We start from the raw sequence: 21,151 nt of genomic DNA on the forward strand, positions 1-21,151 counted from the left end.
TTTACTATGGGCTAGGTTAAAGACAGGGTCCAGGAGGCTTCCACGTGGAGGTAATGTAACCCTAAGATGGATTTTAAGAAAGATTAGGTTAGAGAATATCTACTTAACACAAAGGAAGGTGGTAAAGAAGCAGGGGATAAATCAGACAAAACTAAGTTTGAATTGGAGCTCTGCCTCTACTGTATAATCCTGGTTAAGACATTTTGCTCCATAAACTATAGTTCATAGGATTGCAAAGAGCCAGACATGACTTAGCAGCTGAACAACAACAGCGAGGTGCCTGGTGTCCTATCTCTCCACTAAGAAATTTTCCTTTTGTTTGGTTGTTTTTCCTTCTTATGCTACATTCTTTCCTTCTGTGATGTCATCACCTCCATGGTATGCTCTGGACCTGCCTGTGCCTGGGTGACAATCACAGTATCCAGGGACACTTTTGCTGTGAGCTGCTTATATTCATCACCTACTGGCCACCTCCCTGAGACTCCCCGGTTCAAGATGGCCCCAAGTGAACTTCTTATCTCCTTCCATCCACTGCATCTCTTTCTCCTCCCATGCTTTTCCTTCTTTCAGAGAGGAGGGTCATCGATTCTCCAGGAGCCAGAAAACTCTTCCTGAAAACCTTCCATAGGTAAGTGTTTCTCACCATACAAAAAGTAGCTCCTCTGATGCTTCTCTCAGATGGGTGTGCTAGACAGGGTCCAGATGCAATTTCAAGTTTCTCTCATACAGTTCTTGTCACAATCAATATTTGCTGAATTAAATGAGTATAAACTAATGGTGAGAATTTCATGCACCATAATGAGATTTGAGGGAAGCTATTTTGGGGCAGAGAGTGGGTTATTGATCTCTCTGAAATCACATCACTTAGACAACTGTACATTTTATCATTCCTAAGCTGAGAGCTGCGGCTTCATAGACAATGAATTTGGCTCAAAATTGATTGATTATAGACTGATTGGTTGATTGATTCTCTCATCAGGCATACACAATTTAAAAACTCTTTTTTAAAAATCTATTTTTAATTTGTTTTATTATTTTTTAACCTTTTATTTTGTATTAGAGTACAGCCGATTAACAGTGTTGTGGTAGTTTCAGGTGGACAGCGAAGAGACTCAGCCACACACACACATGTATCCGTTCTTCCCCAGACTCCCCCCCCATCCAGGCTGCCACATAACACTGATCAGAGTTCCCTGTGCTCTACAGTAGGTCCTTGTTGGTTATTCATTTTAAATACAGCAATGTGGACATTTTGAATACCCACTGAGCGTCAGACACTTTTATCTGGGGCTTGAGGAGACTGAGATAAACAGAATATAATTCCACCAATATCATTATCTGTTCGGAGGGGAAGAGTTGACAAAAGTACATATAATTCAGTGTGTGCTCTGATGAAGGCCTGTACAGAATGCGGTGTGTGCACAGGGGGACAGTGTGAGAGGCTCTATGTCTGAGAATCAGGGTGAGCTTCGTGGAGGTGGTAATACTTGTTTGGCCTTTTAGAGGGAGAAAGACTTTGCCAGCTGGAGAAAGAAGTAGAGGTAGAGGAGGAAAAAGAAATCCTTGGGGGAGGGAGGGGGTGGGAAGCAAGTGTAGAATATGGAGGTGGGAAAAGATGGGGCATTTGGGCACCAGTGAGAATTTCTCTGCAGCCAACATGTATGATGTATGTAAGGGTACGTGTGAGCAGTAAGGCCAGGGTGGTCCACTGGAACCAGAGGCTGTATATATCTGTCCAGTTGAGGAGTCCTCAGTGCCAGCATGCATCAGAGTTACCCAAGCATTGTTTAAAGAGGCAGACTCCCGGGCCCCATTCAGACCTAAGGAATCAACATCGCTGGGCTGGCACCTGTCGGTTGGCACCTATAACGACAGGCTGTAGAAATCCTCCAGCTGAAAAGAGATGGGTTGACAGTTCAGCCAGCGAGGTCAGGGACTCGTCCATCATCACACGGAAAGCGGCAGAAGATTTCCCACTCCGGTCCCTTGGGTGATGATTAGAAACATGGAGGTCCTGGGCTGCCTGCTGGACTCCACAAACTGTCACAAATTCTGATTTTCTTGGAGAGGCAGTGACTTCCCTTGCTGCCTGGAGCCAAGGGCTGCAGCTGAGTCCAGAAATTGGCATCCTCCCCAGCCTCATCCGTTCCTTAGATAATGACAAATTCCTTTGGCTTGCTCCCCATTATTTCACTGTAAATGAGAAAGTAATAAAGCGAAGCTGCAACTGGACTAATTAAATCAGCCGCTTCTAATCTCATTGATCCAGGGAAAGAGGACTGTGGAGGGTTGGAAGGGAGAGAGGCTTTTGATTTAGAAGAAACTACATACATTTCTGTCACAATGCGGGGGTGGGGGGTTGGTGTGTGTGCTGAAGAGCCAGCAAGAAACCTCACAGGATCAGGGATTAGAATTCTGCTGGGAGAGGGGCACCCGTGGCTGGAGGAGAAAGCCCACCCTGCCTGGGAAGAGGCTGATGGGGCTGGAGACAAAAAGAATGCTGGAGGAAAGTCTGGGGGCATGAGGGTCTCAGTCTTTGTTCTGGGAAATGAATGATGGGGGTGGGTTGTGGGTGAAAAATCAGAGCTAGTGGTGGCAAAAATAAACAAATGCGTAAACAAATAGAAATTTTAAAAGAGACCAGCAGAAGTCCACTGCGTGTGGTGTTAACGGGCAGGCAGAAGCACATTGTTCAGCATGGAGTTGGCAGTTATCTTCCATGGCAGGCCGCTTTTGTCAGTGGTGTGGATATGCCCTGGTTTCCCTCCCCACGCCATCCCCACCCTGTCCAGCTTTGATCTCCAGTGGGCTTCCCAGGTGGTGCTAGTGGTAAAGAACCTGCCTGCCAATGCAGGAGACATAAGAGACTCAGGTTCGATCCCTGGGTCAGGAAGAGCCCCTGGAGTAGGAAATGGTAACCCACCACAGTATCCTTGCCTGGAGAATGCCCATGGACAGAGGAGCCTGGTAGTCTATAGTCCATGGGGTCGCAAAGAGTCGGACACGACTGACGTGACTTAGCACACCCACACAGAAACGCTACCTTCCTGATCTGCCATTAGGAATGGTTTGCCATTCCTTGAAGACACCAGGGTGACCCCCACATCCTTGCCTTCATTCATGCTACACCTGCCCATCCTCCAGAGATTCTCCAAGTGTGACCTGTGTACCAAGCCTCGGAAAGCCTTGGGGACTTTGCTGAGAGTCTGAAAGCCTGATCCCAATTCATTCCTGCTGCATCTTTCTCTGGGGGCTGGTGCTGAGGAGCTGAGATTTTGGCAAACACGATGGAGGCTTCTTAGCAACCTAGAGATTTAGAACCACTGACCGCCCTGTTCTCTCTGTGTAAGAACACCTGCTCATCCATCCTTCATGGATCGAGGTGTAGAAATAGAAACAGGGCTCCCTGTTGCTTTAGCTTTAGAAATGGCCAAAAGCATCTCTTGCTTCCTTATCAGCACGCCCTAAAATATTTTACAGCTCAGCAACTGAATAACAAAATGCTTTGAATCTCAGTGATTTGCCACATAGGTTCCTTTTAGTTAAAACCTAAGTCTCTTCTTTGAGAAAGACACATTTCTGATGAATCTTTTGTTTTCTCAAGAAGGGGACTGATGTTACCTACACCCACGGAGCATCATGTCCATGAATGTGCTTTTTGAATATCTCTAGTGGATCAACTATGGCTTCCCAGGTGGCTCAGTGGTGAAGAATCCTCCTGCCAGTGCAGGAGATGCAGGAGATGGGAGTTTGATCCCTGGGTAGGGAAGATCCCCTGATGAAGGAAGTGGCAACCCACTCCACAGTTCTTGCCTGGAGAATCCCATGGGCAGAGGAGCCTGGTGGGCTACAGTTCATGGGGTTGCAGAGTCGGATGCGACTGACACACACAGGGGATTGACCTCCTCTCCATCTCCTCATCTGTTACAGTTGGGATGCTTCGGGGTACCTTGACATTCACCTGTGGACCTCTACACTCTCACACTTGGGGGACAGCAAATTTACTTTCTTTACTCCTGTACAGTAGCCCTTCCCTTTATCTGTGGAGATGCTTCCAAGTCTCTCAGTGGAATCCTGAAACCGGGGATAATACTGAACCCTGTATGTAATACTATGTTTTTCCTATATGTACACACCTATGATAAAGTTTAATTTATGCTAGACAGAGTGAGAGATTAGCAATAACTATTCATAAAATAGCACAATTATAACAATATATACTGTAACAAAGTTTATGTGAATATGGTCTCTCCAAGTATTTTATAAGTACTCTGCTCGCTCTTCTTCTTTTCTTTATTTTTAAACTTTTAAATTTTGTACTGGAGTATAGCTGATTAACAGTGTTGTGGTAGTTTCAGGTGAACAGTGAAGGAACTCGGTCATACATATATGTGCATCTATTCTCCCCCAAACCCCCCTCCCATCCAGGCTCTCACATAACCTTGAGCAGAGTTCCCTGTGCCATATAGTAGGCCCTTACTGGTTATCCATTTTAAATAGAGCAGTGTGGACATGTCCATCCCAGACTCCCTGACTCTCCCTCCCCCTGCTTTTTCCCCCTGGCCACCATAAGTTGTTCTCAAAGTTCATGAAACTCTTTCTGTTTTGTAAGAAAGTTCATTTGTATCATTTCTGTTCAGATTCCACATGTAAGGGATGTCATAGGATATCTCTCCTTCTCTGTCTTACTTCAGTCAGTATGACAATCTCTAGGTCCATCCATGTTGCTGCAAATGGCATTACTTCATTCTTTTTAATTTACCCTTCTTCTTCTTGTGATAATGTGAGATGATAAAATGCCTACGTGGTGGGAGGAAGTGAGGTGACTGACGTAGGTATTGTGATGTAGCGTGAGGCCGCTGTGACCTTCTGACCATGTGTCAGAGGGAGGGTCATCTGTTCCAGGTGACCCTGGATCATGGATGATGGCAATGTTTGGACATTGTGAGCAGATGATGCTGACAGATGGGGATTCAGGTGGGGCAGAGTGGAAGGTGCAAGATTTCATCACGCTACTCAGAATAAAGCGCAATTTAAAACTTATGAATTGTTTACTTCTGGAATTTTCCATTTGATATTTTACGACCTCATGTAACTAAAACCATGGAAAGTGAAACTGCAGATAATCTGGGGTATGGCTGAATTTTCAGAACCTAGTCCAGTGCCTCCTGGGGGCTCAGAGCTCAATGAATGTTTGTTGAATCAAATACTCCATGGAAGGAGACAGAACTGTGGCAAGTTCTGGCATGGCCCATGAGGGCAAATCCTTGGAAGAAATTTGGAAGACTAGGTTCCCTTGGCTCTGCATTCTCTGTTAATGTCCACCTCTTCATATTCACTCACACAGTGAGCTCTATTTTCTATTGTGGAGATTCATGCAGGGAAGTAGCATAATTGTGTCTAGGTTTTAGGTAGCATCTCTCTCTCTCTTTTTTTTTTGTAAATTAATTTATTTATTTTAATTACTCAGCTATCAAAAGGAATGCATTTGAATCAGTTCTAATGAGGTGGATGAAACTGGAGCCTATTATACAGGGTGAAGTAAGTAAGAAAGAAAAACACCAATACAGTATAATAATGCACATATATGGAATTTAGAAAGATGGTAATGATGACCCTATATGCAAGACAGCAAAAGAGACACAGATGTAAAGAACAGACTTTTGGACTCTGTAGGAGAAGGCGAGGGTGGGATGATTTGAGAAAATAGCACTGAAATATGTATATTACCATATGTGAAATAGATGGCCAGTCCAGCTATGATGCATGCGACAGGGTGCTCAGGGCCGGGGCACTGGGACAACCTTGAGGGATGGGATGGGGAGGGAGGCGGGAGCAGGGTGCAGGATGAGGGATACATGTACATCCATGGCTGATTCATGCGAATGTATGGCAAAAACAGCTACAATATTGTAAAGTAATTAGGTAGGATTTTTTTTTAAATAAATTTATTTATTTTAGTTGGGGACTAATTACTTTACAATATTGTAGTAGTTTTTGCCATACATTGACATGAATCAGCCATGGGTTTACATGTGTTCCCCATCCTGAACCCCCTCCCACCTCCCTCCCCATCCCATCCCTCTGGGTCATCCCATTGCCCCGGCCCTGAGCATTTGTCTCATGCATCGAACCTGGAATGGTGTTCTGCTTCACATATGATAAAATACATGTTTCAGTGCTATTCTCCCAGAACGTCCCACCCTCACCTTCTCCCTCAGAGTCCATAAGACTGTTCTATGCATCTGTGTCTCTTATTCTGTCTCGCATATAGGGTTATCATTACCATCTTTCAAATTCCATATATATGCATTAGTATATTGTATTGGTGTTTTTCTTTCTGGCTTACTTCACTCTGTATAATGGGCTCCAGTTTCATCCATCTCAATAGAACCGATTCAAATGTATTTTTTTTAATGGCTGAGTAATATTCCATTGTGTATATGTACCACAGCTTCCTTATCCATTCGTCTGCTGATATGGACATCTAGGTCGCTTCCATGTCCTGGCTATTGTAAACAGTGCTGCGATGAACATTGGGGTACACGCGTCTCTTTCAATTCTGGTTTCCTCGGTGTGTATCTTTTTGGTAACATTGGAGGAAGGATGGGAAGGGGAAGACTACTGGCAGGAAGCTCTCCCTGGTGGATACTGCAATAGTTCGTGTTCCTAATGGAGAAGAAGGTGTAGAAGCAAGAGCTATTTTAGGTGATAAAAATGCTACATTTTTTCGACTGTCTACTCTGTACCAGGCTCTTGTATATCCTGTTTCTGTTCTTCATAACATCCCTGAACTGTGTTCAACACTGCATGTCCTCATAAAGAAGCAGAGGCTTCCAGATTTATCTACAAACCGGGAGCTAGTGAGAGCAGAGTCAGTCTACTAATCCAGGGACTGCTGCTGCTGCTGCTAAGTCGCTTCAGTTGTGTCCGACTCTGTGCGACCCCATAGACGGCAGCCCACCAGGCTCCCCTGTCCCTGGGATTCTCCAGGCAAGAACACTGGAGTGGGTTGCCATTTCCTTCTCCAATGCATGAAAGTGAAAAGTAAAAGTGAAGCCGCTCAGTCGGGTCCGACTCTTCGCGACCCCATGGACTGCAGCCTACCAGGCTCCTCTGTCCATGGGATTTTCCAGGGACATGTGGCCTTAAAGCCCACGCACATTCGTATGAGCCTCCCGTCTGACGTGGATGCTGATCTGATGGCCTCGTGCCTCTGGAAACTCCAATGTACAATGACAGAATAGTCACAGCTTTGCCAGGTGTGTGGGTGCCAGGATAGCTCACTGGAGGGCAAGAGGCAGGTTGCAATGTAATCTATGCCATTGCTGTGGGAGAGGAGTGCCAGGGATGAGGTCTGTGATATTACCTACCTAGGACAGCAGCTGGGTAGAGGATCTCTCCCCATCTGGTCTGCCCTGGCCAAGGACAGGTTGTGCAAATGTGACCAACTTGAAGTTGAATGGTCATGCTGATTCAGACCCTTGTGAGCTGGGGTGGAACCTGGGAGTCTTGTACCCTGAAACAAAATGGAGAAGAGATGAGCTGGAGCTTCTTTTTTTTTTTTTAATTATTTATTTTTCAGTGGAAATCACATGGTGGTTTTGGTGAGATTCTTTAATATTGGAAAGTACTTCAACAAAAACAGATTAATCCTGAAGCAAAGTCATATTACATGAAGTTTAAAATTGAGATATAATTCCTATAGCACAAAATTTGCCCTTTTCAGTGTACAATTCAGTGAGTTTTTTAGTAGACTCACAAAGTCATACAACCATCACTACCACTTAATTCCAGGAGAGTTTCATCATCTCAGAAATTCCATATACATTTTTCTAAAAAAAATTATATTCTTATTTATTTGGCTGCACTGGGTCTTAGTTGTGGCATATGGGATCTAGTTCCCTGACCAGGGATGGAACTCAGGACTCTTGCATTGGGAGGGTGGAGTCTTAGTCACTGGACCACCAGGGAAATCCCAGCTAGAGCTTCTGTATTTTATCATCATGCCGGGAGCACTGTGAGAACCACATCTCACCCGCCATTCTTTGCTTACCGGACTGTAGGGCTGGGACCAGAGGCAGGCTGAGCAGTTAGGGTGCACGATTTAAGGAGGTGCTCGCTCTCAGGATTGTGGGCCTGGTGAACCTCACTTGTCCAACATCTGCTGGACGCTCTTGATAATTTGTGCATTGGCTCAGGTATTTACATTCTGCATGGCCCCTGCTGGTTGAAGTTCTCTATTTCTACAAGTCTCCTCCAAGTCTTTCTCATCTTTTTCCATCATGTCGCTTCTTTTTCAGGTGCTATTTAATATTTCAGGAAACCTTGGTGTTTGAAACTTCACCTTGTGATTTTGACTATTTGTCAGAGTCTCTGAAGACCCAAATCATGTGATGATTTGTGACTTTGTTGAGGCGAATCTTGAATTTCCAGGGCTGTGAGACCGGCTCACCAGGATGAAGGCTGAGCTGGAGAGTGAGCTGCCAGCCCTATGGCATCTAGGCATTGTCACGCAATAATTAGGAAGAGCTGCTGCCAGTTCTCAAGTGTGCGTGCTGGGCTGGACACTGTGTTGCATGCTTCATATCATCATTTCATTGATTCCTCTGAACAGTCTTGAGAAATAACATCTCATTTTGCAGAGACATGGCGGCTCAGAGGTACTAGGTAACTTTCCCATATCCTTACAGGCAGCGAGTGCCAGAGCCAGGATTCGAGCTCACCTCTTCTTCCCTCCAATGCCCATGGTTCCCACTGTTGGAGAGAAGACAGTGTTCTTTCTTTTCAGGCTCAGAAAAGGTCATGGTTAAGGTGACTGCCATAAGGCTGTCATGTGCTAAGTTGCTTCAGTCGTGTCCAACTCTGCAACCCCTTGGACTGTAGCCTGCCAGATTCTTCTGTCCTTGGGGTTCTCCAGGCAAGAATACTGGAGTGGGTTGCCATGCCCTCCTCCAGGAGATCTTCCCAACCCAGGGATCGAACCATGTCTCTTACATCTAACCTGCATTGGCAGTCAGGTTCTTTACCACTGGTTCTTACCACCTGGGAAGACTTAAGGTTGTCATGGAATTCCTTTATTTAACAAATATGTACTGGGCACCAGTGGTGCTAGTGGTAAAGAACCCAACTGCCAAGGTAGGAGACATAAGAGACATGGGTTAAATCCCTGGGCCAGGGAAATCCTCTGGAGGAGGTCATGCCAGCCCACTCTAGTATTCTTGCCTGGAGAATGCTATGGACAGAGGAGCCTGGTGGGCTACAGTCCATGCGGTTGCAAAGAGTTGACATGGCTGAAGCAACTCAGCACACATGCACACACTGGGTGCCTGGTGCTGTTCCATGATGAGTGTTCTTACAGCTGTGAACAAAAAAAGGACGAATAACGGAGCTCCCCTAGAGCTTTAGTCTGAATGGGCAGAGACAGGAAACAAACTACACAGCAGACATTGTCTGTGTTGGATGGTGTCAAGTGAGATGGAGAAAGATAAAGCAGAGAAAGGGCATGGAGTACAGGGTGGGGCTGGTTGTGGGTAGTGGTTCAATTTTAAGTAAGGGGGACAGGCACTCCCCCGCACCCCACAGAGAAGTCAGCACGTGTGCAACGGCTCAGAGAGGAGGTGTGCACACCACCTACGGGGAAGATGGGACAGAAAAAGGGATGAATACAGAGCCCCTGGCACTGGCAGGGCAGTGTCTGGAGTGTTCAAGGTCGACCAGGATGTCAGCCTGGCCGGGGGTTGAGACAGAGGAGGCTGTCAGGAGACGAGGCCAGGCAGGCCATGGGGACAGACTCGCGGGGCCAGCAGGCCCTTCTGCAGACGGCAGCTTCCACTCTGAGGGAGACGGAGCCCATGGGGAGCTGTACTACAGAAGAATGACTCGCTCCATCTGGTGTTTTGAGTCAGCGTGGAGAATAAAGTGTAGGGAGGCAGATACAGAGAGAGAGACAAGGAGTCCACCGGAGGGCCTGGACCTGGGGTCTGGTGGGCTGGTGAGATGCGGGCAGATTGGAGATGCATTCTGAAAGTGGAACCAAGAGAATTTTCTGACCAGCTGAATGCAGGATGCAATAGTGCGTTTACTTCAATAACAGAATGGACTTAAACGACTTTTGAAATGTTCTTCATGCTATCTTAAAGGGATCACTCAGGTGATCCTTCTAAGGATCAGATAATAGAATACAGCACTGATCACTCATAACTGATGCCCCTTCCTGCAGGGAGGAGCTTGTGATCATGTGATTTGCTTTGACCAATGAAAATGTGCAAAAGTGATTCTGACACTTCTGGGTGAAAGCTTTAAAGAGTCAGGGTGTATCCTGCTGCATCTTTGCACGTGATCTTTAGATATTTTGATCATCCTGAACTACATTTAGAGGAGGAAGTAATTTACCACCACTGATGTAGACATTAGCCAAGATCTTGGCTTGCAAGCCTCACGCATGTCTAAAGTGTGTGTGTGTGTGACTCTCACCTGGTCTGGACTTGGATCGGGGACAGAGACTGAGATGATACTGGCAGAATCTGGGAAACTGAAGAGGTAGCTCCCCTCTGAGGAGGTGAGAAGCCAGGAAGCACACTGGGAACAAGTTGAGGTGGTGCCTGCAGCCTTCCGTGCAGAAAAACCCCTTGTTCCAAGAAGAAGGTGCCTGTGGAAGGGGTGGGGGGGCCCATCTTGGCAGCACACACCGGCAGATGTCTTTGCATTTCAAAGCGGCAGATTGAAGAAGAGCTGAATGCCTCAGAACAATAAAGACAGGGCTGGGGAGCTCACATTCTCTGTTCTGCCAGCCAAGCTGGCTGGAAGGAAATGCCTCTGAATGGCCACTGAGGTTGCCAGTCTGCTTAGGGTGGCCAGCACACGGAGTCCAGTGTGCCCAGCAAGTGTGGGATTCTCCTTGGCATTTCTTAGCTTAGCATTTCTAAGCTTTCCAGGTATTTCAATTCATCTCCAGCAGAAAGTGCTCTAGACTGAGTTGGAAACCCTAATCCCAAATTCCTACTCTGCCACCTCCTAGCTGAGTGACCTGGAACATATCATGAAACTGAAAGTGTTAGTCACTCAGTCACGTTTGACTCTCTGTGACCCCATGGACTGTAGCCCGCCAGGTTCTTCTGTCCATGGAATTCCCCAGGCAATAATACTGGAGTGGGTTGCCATGTCCTCCTCCAGGGGATCTTCCCAGCCTAGGGACTGAACCTGTGTCTCCTTCATTTCCTGCATTGGCAGTCAGATTCTTTACCAACTGTGCCGTGGGACAACTATGGCACAGGATTGTCCTAAGAAGTGAATGGAAGTCTTCCCTCTATCTGAAACTTTACATTGCCTTCTCTACTCCAGCTTAACATTTATTTACTTTCTAGCTGTCTGCTGAGATGTTGCTTCCTTAGCAAGGCCCTTCCTGACCTTGTCAATGAGTCGACTCCTTCTGCTGTTAGAACTTCTATACAACACCCTGCTTTCTCTTTTGTAACTTACATCTCATCTATAATTTCTTCTTATTCCTTTTTTTTAAATTGGTAATCAAATGGAATTTTTATTTCACTTTGCAAATACTCCCTTTGTTAAACCCAGTGTCTCCACAGATTATCATACTTTTAAGTGTAACTTGAAGGTATAAGTGTTATTAATATTCAAAACTAACCCTTCTTGAATAGCCTGTCACACCACTGTCCTTAAACCCTACCAGGGTAAGGCTTTGCTTGTCTTGTTCGCTGGCACTGCCACCTTGCACAGTGCTAAGCATACAGTAAGCACTCAAACACAAATGCATATGACAAACAGAATAGCTGGCATAGTAATGGTGGCCTTCTTTTTCTCTTTCACCACCAAAGATTCCTCTTTAATATTCTCTTCTTCCTTCAGGGGCTCTACATTTAGAAAGATTTCTGTCTACCAAATAAACTGCATTTATTATGAAACAATTCATTTCACCATTTATTAGTACTCAAAGGCACATGCAGCTACTGATAAGAGCTTCTGATCAGCAGGAGATAATCACCGTGACCACATCAATGGATATAATTCCAGCCCAAGGCAAAGCAAACACATGTTTGCATTTGTGTAGCTTTATAGAATCCTTAACTAACGGTTGCTTCAACCAAAAGGACATATAATGTTTGTTTAGCAAAAGGTCCTGAAGAGACATCTCTGGGGTTGGTCAGGCAGGTCAACCATTAAGGTCAGTCATCTTTCACCTCTGATATCCTGAGTCTTCCCTTAATGCTTGTTGCCTTCTGGATTTCCCAAGATGTCTATAGCTGCTCCAGGAACCATGTACATGTAAGGTGAAGGGCAGAACAGGCAGGCTGTCCTCTCAGTCACTTTCCCAAGGAAATCAGAAGCTTCCTCAGAAACTCCTCCTCAGACTTCATGTTTCCTTCATCAAAACTGGATTCCATGGCTACCTCTAGCTGCAAGGGATTCTGGGAAAGTGAGCATCTGACAAAGCATCCTGGGTGTCTTCCTGGGCCATCCCGTGGGCCTGCCATGTGATCATCCCAGGAAAAATGTGAGCCCATTAGCAAGAGAGACCCTGGGGAGAGCAGCTTCTGGGCGAGCAACAAACAGCATCTGCTGCCACTGCCAAAAATAGTGAGAGCTCATGGCCACATTACATCTTCATTGTTCATGTAGTCAAACCCATTCATTTAACAGATGAAGAAAATAGATATCTAAAAAGTGGATGTGTTCAAGGTCTCATCTTGAGTTAAGGACAGATGGGGGTTAAAATGAAAGTCCTCAAAGTTACTCAAAGGCACATGCAGCTATAAGACCTTCTGATCAGCAGGAGATAATCACCATGACCACATCAATGGATATAACTCAAGCTCTTCTCAGTCTTTTTTTAAAACACAATTTTATTTATCTATTATTGGCTGTGCTGGGTCTTTGTTGCTGCAAGGGCTTTTCTCTAGTTGTGAGGTTACTCTCTAGTTGCAGTGCATGGGCTTCTCATTGTGGTGGCTTCTTTGGTTGCAGAGCATGGGCTCTAGGGGACAGGCTCAGTAGTTGTGGCACATGAGCTTAGTTGGTCCAAGGCATGTGGGATCTTTCCCGAACAGGGATTGAACCTGTGTCTCCTATATTGGCAGGCAGATTCTTTACCACTGAGCCACCAGGGAAGCCCCTCTTCAGTCTTTTAAAGAAATAATCTCGAGGTCTGTAGCCCAGGTAAGTTGCCCAGTGCAATGAGATGGGGCAACACTGAGTATCTGGAGGGGGAATAGCATGAGCAGGTGACCTGGATGGCCACCCTGGTTCTGCTTCTAACTAACTCTACCCTTGGGCAAGTTACATAATACATTTAAGTTTCATTTTAGCCATCGTTATCCAATTTGATTTTCCAGACAAGGAAATTGAGACTCAGAGAAGTGCAATGACTTGACCAAGATCAGATGGCTCACGAGTGTCAGGGCAGGACTAGAGAAAATTGGAAACTATCCTGATTTCCTGATTGGTGCTCCCTACTTGACTGGCATGTTTGGAAGAGTTTCAAGTACAACCCGAATAAGGGGATAGTTAGGGCTGCACATCCTCTGTTGTTTAGGGCAAGGGTCCTTAACCTCTAGGGTCTGATGCTTGATGATCTGAGGCAGAGTTGATGTAATAATAATAGAAATAAAATGCACAGGAAATGTGATGCACTTGAGTCATTCCAAAACCATCTCTCCCAGCCCAGTCCATGGAAAAATTATCTTTCATGAAACTCACTCCTCATACCAAAAAGGGTTTAAGACCTGATAATTCATTGTGTTAGGAGAACTGGTTGACCAGGCTCAGTTGTGTTAGTGGGAACTGACCAGTTGTAGCTGTTCAGACATGGACTTATAACAGTTGGCTCTCAAGTTGTATTTATAAAGTGGCTCTTTGAGTGACTAAATCTGGGTATCATGCATGATTGCAGAAAATGCCCACATTAATCTATGCACCAGTAAGTTATCCTCTGCTGCAGTCCTAGGGGACAGTAAGGACAGAACTATTTTGATTTTTAATAAGAAGAAAAATTTCTGACTCAGACAGTAATTTCCACCCCTTTCTAATCATCACAATGTCCTGAAAAGATCTTTTCTTTTTTTAACACAGATTACAGGCCCTTATTTCTTGAGTAGGACTCACATATATGTATCTTTACAAGGCTTTCTCAGGAGATTCTGAGAACTGGCCTCTTATTTCACTCACTTAGTGGATAGGGTGAAATTTCTCAAAGCAGCCTTTGGACATCTTTGAATCTGTTCATTGGTTTTGCTCTCAAATAAGAGGTGTGTCAGCCCTGGGTAGATGGATGTGACTCAGTGATGACCAGAAGGAAGAAACTGCTGAACTCCTCAGAAGCACTGTTCACCACGGGAGTAACTTGATTTATAATTAGAAAAATATGTACCTTCCCTTTTTAAAGGAACTGAAGGTAAACACTGAGTACTTGTTGTTGTTGTTTAGTTGCTAATTCGTGTCCAACTCTTTGCGACCCCATGGACTGTAGACTTCCAGGCTCCTCTGCCCATCGGCTTTCCCAGGCAAGAATACTGAAGTGAGTTGCCATTTCTTTCTCCAGGGGATCTTCCTGAGCCAGGGATCAAACTCAGGTCTCCTGATTTATCACTGAGCCATCTGAGAAGACCAAACATTGAGTACTATTCCAGTCAAATAAAAGATGCCACTGAAACAATGTTGAAGAAAATATTAAAGCTCAACTCATGAAACCAATACCAATCATCTATTGGATGAGTTGTTCTCAGCAGAACTGGGTATTTTGGCAGCACCTGGAGTTGCTTTTTGGGCTTTCCTGGTGGCTCAGCTGGTAAAGAATCCGCCTGCAATGCAGGAGACCCAGCTTCGATTCCTGAGTCAGGAAGATCCCCTGGAGAAGGGATTGGCTGCCCACTCCAATATTCTTGGGCTTCCCTGGTGGCTCAGCTGGTAAAGAATCCACTTTTGGTTGTCGTAGTTGGCAGGGGTGGGTGCGCAGGCATCTAGCGGGTAGAGATCAGGTGCTGCTGTATACCCTGCAAGGCCACGACAGATCCCCCAGTAGAAATGGTCTGGTCCCCAATGTTGAGAGGGTTGAGACTGAGAAATTCTGCTCTAGAGGCTTGAATATAATTTCCTCATCACCAGCCTTTTAGCTTGGCGCGTGTGTGGTATATGTGGGGTGTGTGTGTGTGTATATGTGTATGTGGGGTGTGTGTATGAGGTGTGAGGTGTGTGTGTATATATATGTATGTGGTATATGTATGTGTGTATGGTGTACATATATGTACATGTATAGAGTACGTATGTGTGTGTGTGGGTATATATATGTGTGTATGTGTGGTGTGTGTGTATGTATATATATGGGGTATATATGCATCTGTGTGGGGTGTGTGTATATGTCTTTGTGTATGTATATATGTGTGGGGTTTATATATGTCTGTATGTGTGGTGTGTGTGAATGTATATGTATGTGGTATATGTATGTGTGTATGGTATATGTATATGTATGTATATGTAGGGGGTATGTGTGTGTGTGTGTGTGTGTGTGTGTGTATGTTTATGTATAGCGTATATATGTGTGGGGGTGTGTGTGTGTGCGCATACGAGATGAGGGCCATGCCATCCATGAGTCTAGGACATTCTTGTGTGAACGTCTGTGTGGAATCTGCCGTCTTTAGCTGCCTGTGGAGGAAGACATTTGGGTGCGGCTTCTCCTTCATCTGTACGTGGCCGTCAGTCGCGAGGTAACTGGCCGCTTCCTCTTTGCATTCCTGGGGCTGCCGAGACCCCCTGGGCTGCTGTGGCTCCACAGGGTGGTTCTCTTTTCCTGGAGGAGTCACTAGCTCTGTTCTTCCTCTGCTAAGCGATCTCATCCCCAACCCCTCCTCTTTGACTTGGGTTAGAATCCACTTCCAACCTCTTGTCACTCAGTGTTTACTGGAAAAGATTTTCTTCTGTCTTTGAAGGACTTAGAAGAAACCTACCAGTTCAGAAAATTCATCCAAACACAGAAGGTGTTTAGGGTGTGTGCACTAAGCGGTTCATATTCCATAAGCTTTGACAGAGTTAAAATAGTTCTGCTTGGGGAGCCAGGAGTCCGGGGTTGGGCTCACCGTTCACCATCGACTTGCTGTGTGGCCTTGGGGAAGGGACTTTCCTTGTCTGGTCCTCAGCTGACTCGCTGTACAATAGATGGCGGTTGAAGAGAACCCTCAGGTTCCCTCCTGGTCTGACATTGAAAACTCTTGAAGTTGGCAGAAATTTCTCCTGACAAGGACCCACAGATTGACCAGAAACCACACATCCCGTGAGCCACAACCTGCTCTCATGTTTTCCTCCTAAATGTGAAGAGGAATGTTTAAACTCATCTTTCTGCAGAATCCTCCACCCACACTGATGGATGTCAGTTCTGGCATTTATTAGAGTGCCAGTAAATCTGGGAAACAATAAATATCTCATTACTTTGCTGATGATGTGTCTTTAAGAGCTACTCCAAAATGATTGATAACAAGAACTCGCTTTAATCTTGCAATCTTTCATCTTTTGCAAGTGCCTTGCTGGACCCTAATCAGATTTCTGTGAATCCCTTAGAGCAACTGGCAAGGAGGTCAAAGTGGGTATTTCAAGGATGAGTGTGTGTAATAAGTCACTTCAGTTGTGTCTGACTCTTTGCAACCCTATGGACCATAGCCTGCCAGGCTCCTTTGTCCATGGGATTCTCCAGGCAAGAATATTGGAGTGGGTTGCCATGCTCTCCTCCAGGGGATCTTCACGACCCTGGGATCAGACCGTGTCTCTTACGTCTCCTGCATTGACAGGCAGGTTCTTTACAACTAGTGCCACCTGAGAAGCCTGGAAGTACAAGTACCAGTTGCTCAGTTGTGTCTGACTCTTTGGGACCCCATGGATCGCCAGGCTTCTCTGTCCATGGAGTTCTCCAGGCAAGAATACTGGAGTGGTAGCTATTTCCTTCTCCACGGGATCTTCCTGACCCAAGGATGGGACAGTACCAAATCATGGCAGGTTTGGAGTCTGATTTCCTGACCTATGACAGTTGGTTGAATGATACCCACTTTAATGTCACAGGGACCTGGATTTATATCCTATATCCCTCTCTGTCACAGGCTGGCTGAGTCATCTTGAAAAACTAACTTAACCTCTCTGAGCCTTAGTCTCCTTACCTGTAAAATACAGGATCCTAGTCTCTTTGTAGAGTTAAGTTTCCAAGGAAACATAGTCAATCCATGTATGATGTCTGTCCTGATGACTGGGGTGGGGTAGATACTCAGAAAATGATGGACTATGAAGACGATTATGACTCTGAAGAAGGAATTGAGAGTGTCTACTCAGAAAGCCCTAGAGGCTAATGTCAGAGGCTGTAAATCAATTCCTCTTCTGTTTTAATACTGAATTAACAACCAGGCAGGGGGAAAAATGGAACATTTAAATATTTAAACCAAACATTTAATTTTTAAACATGAACATTCTTTTTATAACTTGGACGGCTCTTCAAGGCCTGTGGAAAATTCCCCGAGCCTCGGAGACTGGCCCTCCTTCACTGCGCGCACTAAAGAACACTGCTAACCTTGGGTGCCTCTGAACTTGGCAGGGGCCAGCACATTTGTTTTACTCAGAAGAAGGTACATTTTTGTCCTAATAAAGATATTTCTGACAAGTTTCTGCAAAGAAAGAGGAGTAAATCCCTGTAACATAAAAAGGAAACTAAATCTATTAATAAAAGAAAGGGAATGATTTCATGTGATTCTTGATTCCTGCTCTCTGCCAGACACAATTCTGTGCTTTTTATGTGATTTCTTTCAAACTGCACAAAAAGCCCGGCAAGAATTTCATTGCAATTGTCTTTTTGTCCGCAGGAAGCTGAGGTGCTAGGGTACTAATGAACTACCCTTGCATCTTGCTTTTTGGACAGTGGACATTTATGCAATGCAGCTCTTTGTCTATATCCTCTTCTTTCTGCAAGGAGCTCTGATTTTGCTTGGAGATCGACTATTTCCTCCCCAAACTGTTGCTTTTGTTTGTAGAACTAAATCCACTTTTAGTTTGTGTGTTTTCTGGGCCCCAGGAAAATGTCTCTCATGGTGGCCACACCAATAGTTTTAGGAATAGGTATGTGAGCCAGGAGAAGATCCCCTGGAAGAGGGCATGGTAACCCACTCTAGTATTCTTGCCTGTAGAATCCCATGGACAGAGGAGCCTGATGGGATACAGTCCCAAAGAGTCAGACACAACTGAAGTGACAGCATGCACATGTGAACCAATAAAAGCCAAACAGATGCATTGAAATGTCGCTGGGATCCTGGAAGAAGATGCTGATGCTTTTGGCCATCTCGTCACTGGGAAGGGAGAGCTTGCTGAGGAAGGAGCTGGTAGCAGGTATAAGAAAGAGATCATAACTTGTTCAGTCACCCAGTCATGTCCGACTCTTTGTGACCTCATGGACTGCAGCACGCCAGGCTTCCTTGTCCTTCACCATCAACTGGAGTTTGCTCAAACTCATGTTCATTGAGTCAATGATGTGATCCAACCATCTCATCCTCTGTCACCCCCTTCTCCTCCTACCCTCAATCTTTCCCAGTATCAGAGTCTTTTCTAATGAGTCAGCTCTTTGCATCAGGTGGCCAAATTATTGAAGCTTCAGCTTCGGCCTAAGTCCTTCCAATGAATTTAGGACTGATTTAGGACTGATTTCCTTAAAGATTGACTGGTTTGTACTCCTTGCAGTCCAAGGGACTCTCAAGAGTCTTCTCCAGCACCAGAGTTCACAGGCATCAACTCTTTGGTGCTCAGCTTTCTTTATGGTCTAACTCTCACATCCATACATGACTACTGGAAAAACCATAGCTTTGACTAGAGACCTTTGTCAGCAAAGTGATGTCTCTGCTTTTTAATATGCTGTCTAGGTTTGTCATAGCTTTTAGTCTCGTTCAGTCTCTGGGGTCATCCCTTGCCTTAAGAGAAGGGTTTCTCTCCTCTTGATGACTTCTTATTTATTAATGTATTACTTTCATCTGTTTAGTTAACGCAATCAATCATAGCAATGGCGACCATATAACCCTCTGGTTTGGCTCCCAGCTTTGGATGAACATGCACTTGACTCTAGGATATGACTTCTTTTCCTCCCATGATTTTTTGCACCTACTTATAAGCTGTCCCACTGGTGAAGTCTCAGATGCCCAAGCACAAAGCTGCTTTCTGATAAGAGTGTGGTTCTTAAAGTGGGTTGTACTCCCTTTGTTGTTGTAAATCTGAGTTTGCTGCTGAAGATCTTTGATCTCTGCCTTCTACAGGGAGTTTTCAGTCTCTGTCTGCAGCCTTTATCATGTTGGACCTTGGTTTTCTGCTTGGCTTTTCTCCCCTACTGGACCCTGTGTGTCTCCAGGCTTGGGAGGGTTCATCCAGGGGTGAAAGGAGCTTGCTCCTTCCTGTCTCTCATCTCATAATGGTCAAAGGTCACCCAACAGAAGTTGGTCCTTCCATACTGCCAGGGGTGTTACCTGACCCTCTTGGCAACTACCAGGAAAGCAAGTCCCATGGGAGCACCCAGCACATAGCTAGTGGTAAAGAAGCCCCCTGCCAATGCAGAAGACATAAGAGACATGGGTTCAATTCTTGGGTCAGGAAGATCCCCTGGAGGAGGGTATGGCAACCCACTGCAGTAGTCTTGCCTGGAGAATTCCATGGACAGAGAAGCCTGGGGGGCTACAGTCCATGGGGTTCACACAGAGTCAGACACGACCGAAGCTACTTAACATGCATGCATAGTTGATTAATAATGTTGCATTAGACTCACGTGTACAGCAAAGTGATTCAGTTATACAAGTATCTTGGACATGACTGAGCGACTAAACAACAGCAACATTCTTTTTTTCAAATTCTTCTCCAATATAAGATTTCTTGAGTGAAGATGAATATCTTTTCTTTCTGTCTCCAAGAAGTGTGACTGGTACCATGTGATCTTCCCAGAGCAGATTGGGGAAGTGGTATGAAGAGGAGGCAGAATGCCTTGAAGGGCCCATTTGAATAGAATCTCACAAAGGTGAGGGTAGCAGAAGGAAAAGCAGCCACAGCCAGAGGTCCTGGGTCCTCTTCTTCCATCAATGAGCTTTGTGACCTTGAGCGTGTTCGTCTGGGCCCTGGGCTCCCTATGTGTGCAATGAGAGCCATCTCCAGGCAGAGCCCTTTACTGCTTGGCCATTCTGAAGCCCTCAGGCTACATGCAGATGCAAAGCCATCCTTCCTAACCCCCTGCCTGTCCTCTGCTCTGTGTGTGCGCAGGGGGCAAAGAGGAGTGGCAGGCTCACCAGGAGAGAATCACTGCAGGTAATGAACAGCCAAGGTCATGGGCAGCTTCATCCTGCTAGTGTTGCTACAGACAAGTTAAATATAGCCACCAAAGTCTTCCACCCAATGCTGACCAGCTGCAAATATTTAATGCTTCCTGCAGAGGAAGGAATATCCACCAGTCACCAGCAATCTTTGGCGGTGACTCTGTGAAGGGAGCCAAGGGCAAAACTTCACTAGTGTCGACATTCACAGTTGGCATCTGTAATGACTGAGAGATGCCTGAAGCCCCAGCCGACTGCACATTGAAAGGTGACCCTCCATTTATTTATGAGGCAGTGGAGTCCTTTCCCTTTTGAACCTTTTGATGGGTTGAGCCTGCCAAAACATGACTCCAGAAGCATTCTGAGTTATTATTTTTACAAAAGAACTAATATCACTAACAATCACACTGATGATTGTTGTGTGTTTGCTCTATGCTTGTCATGCGTCTTTATGTGTATCTCTCACCTTCATGCTGATGCTATGAGGGTTCAATTCCTGGTTGGGGAACTAAGATCGCACATGCCGCATGGCTTGACCACAAAAAAACCAAAAAAACAGAGACAGGGTTGAAAGAAGGAACATAGATATGCAAACATAGGAGTTCCAACTAGCCATTAAAATTGGGCCGTAATTGAGTTATCTGCCTCCTGGTGGCCCATTTAAAGGAGGAAGAACCATCAGTGACATGATTTCTTAGATCCACAATCCCAGAGTGGGATGGAACACACTAGAACCTGCCTGGCACAGCACTGGTGCCCATTGTGATGTTTTCTTCCCATCTCTGTACTTGGATTATAAATACTCTATAACCACTGGCCTTTTCATAATA

At 45.4% G+C, this 21,151-nt stretch overlaps 1 long non-coding RNA gene across 1 annotated transcript in view; it reads left to right on the plus strand.

The window, feature by feature from the left end:
* The first annotated feature begins 407 nt into the window (after positions 1 to 407).
* LOC145511188 (uncharacterized) overlaps positions 408 to 21,151 on the plus strand; it is a 52,781-nt gene continuing 32,037 nt past the window's right edge. Inside the window, exon 1 of the long non-coding RNA XR_014057605.1 lies at positions 408 to 628. This is a non-coding gene — a long non-coding RNA (uncharacterized LOC145511188). The remainder of the gene's footprint in view (positions 629 to 21,151) is intronic.

Source organism: Giraffa tippelskirchi, chromosome 6 (genome assembly GCF_054371585.1).
Source record: "Giraffa tippelskirchi isolate mGirTip1 chromosome 6, T2T-mGirTip1v1.2.pri, whole genome shotgun sequence".
Classification (NCBI taxonomy): Eukaryota; Metazoa; Chordata; class Mammalia; order Artiodactyla; family Giraffidae; genus Giraffa; species Giraffa tippelskirchi.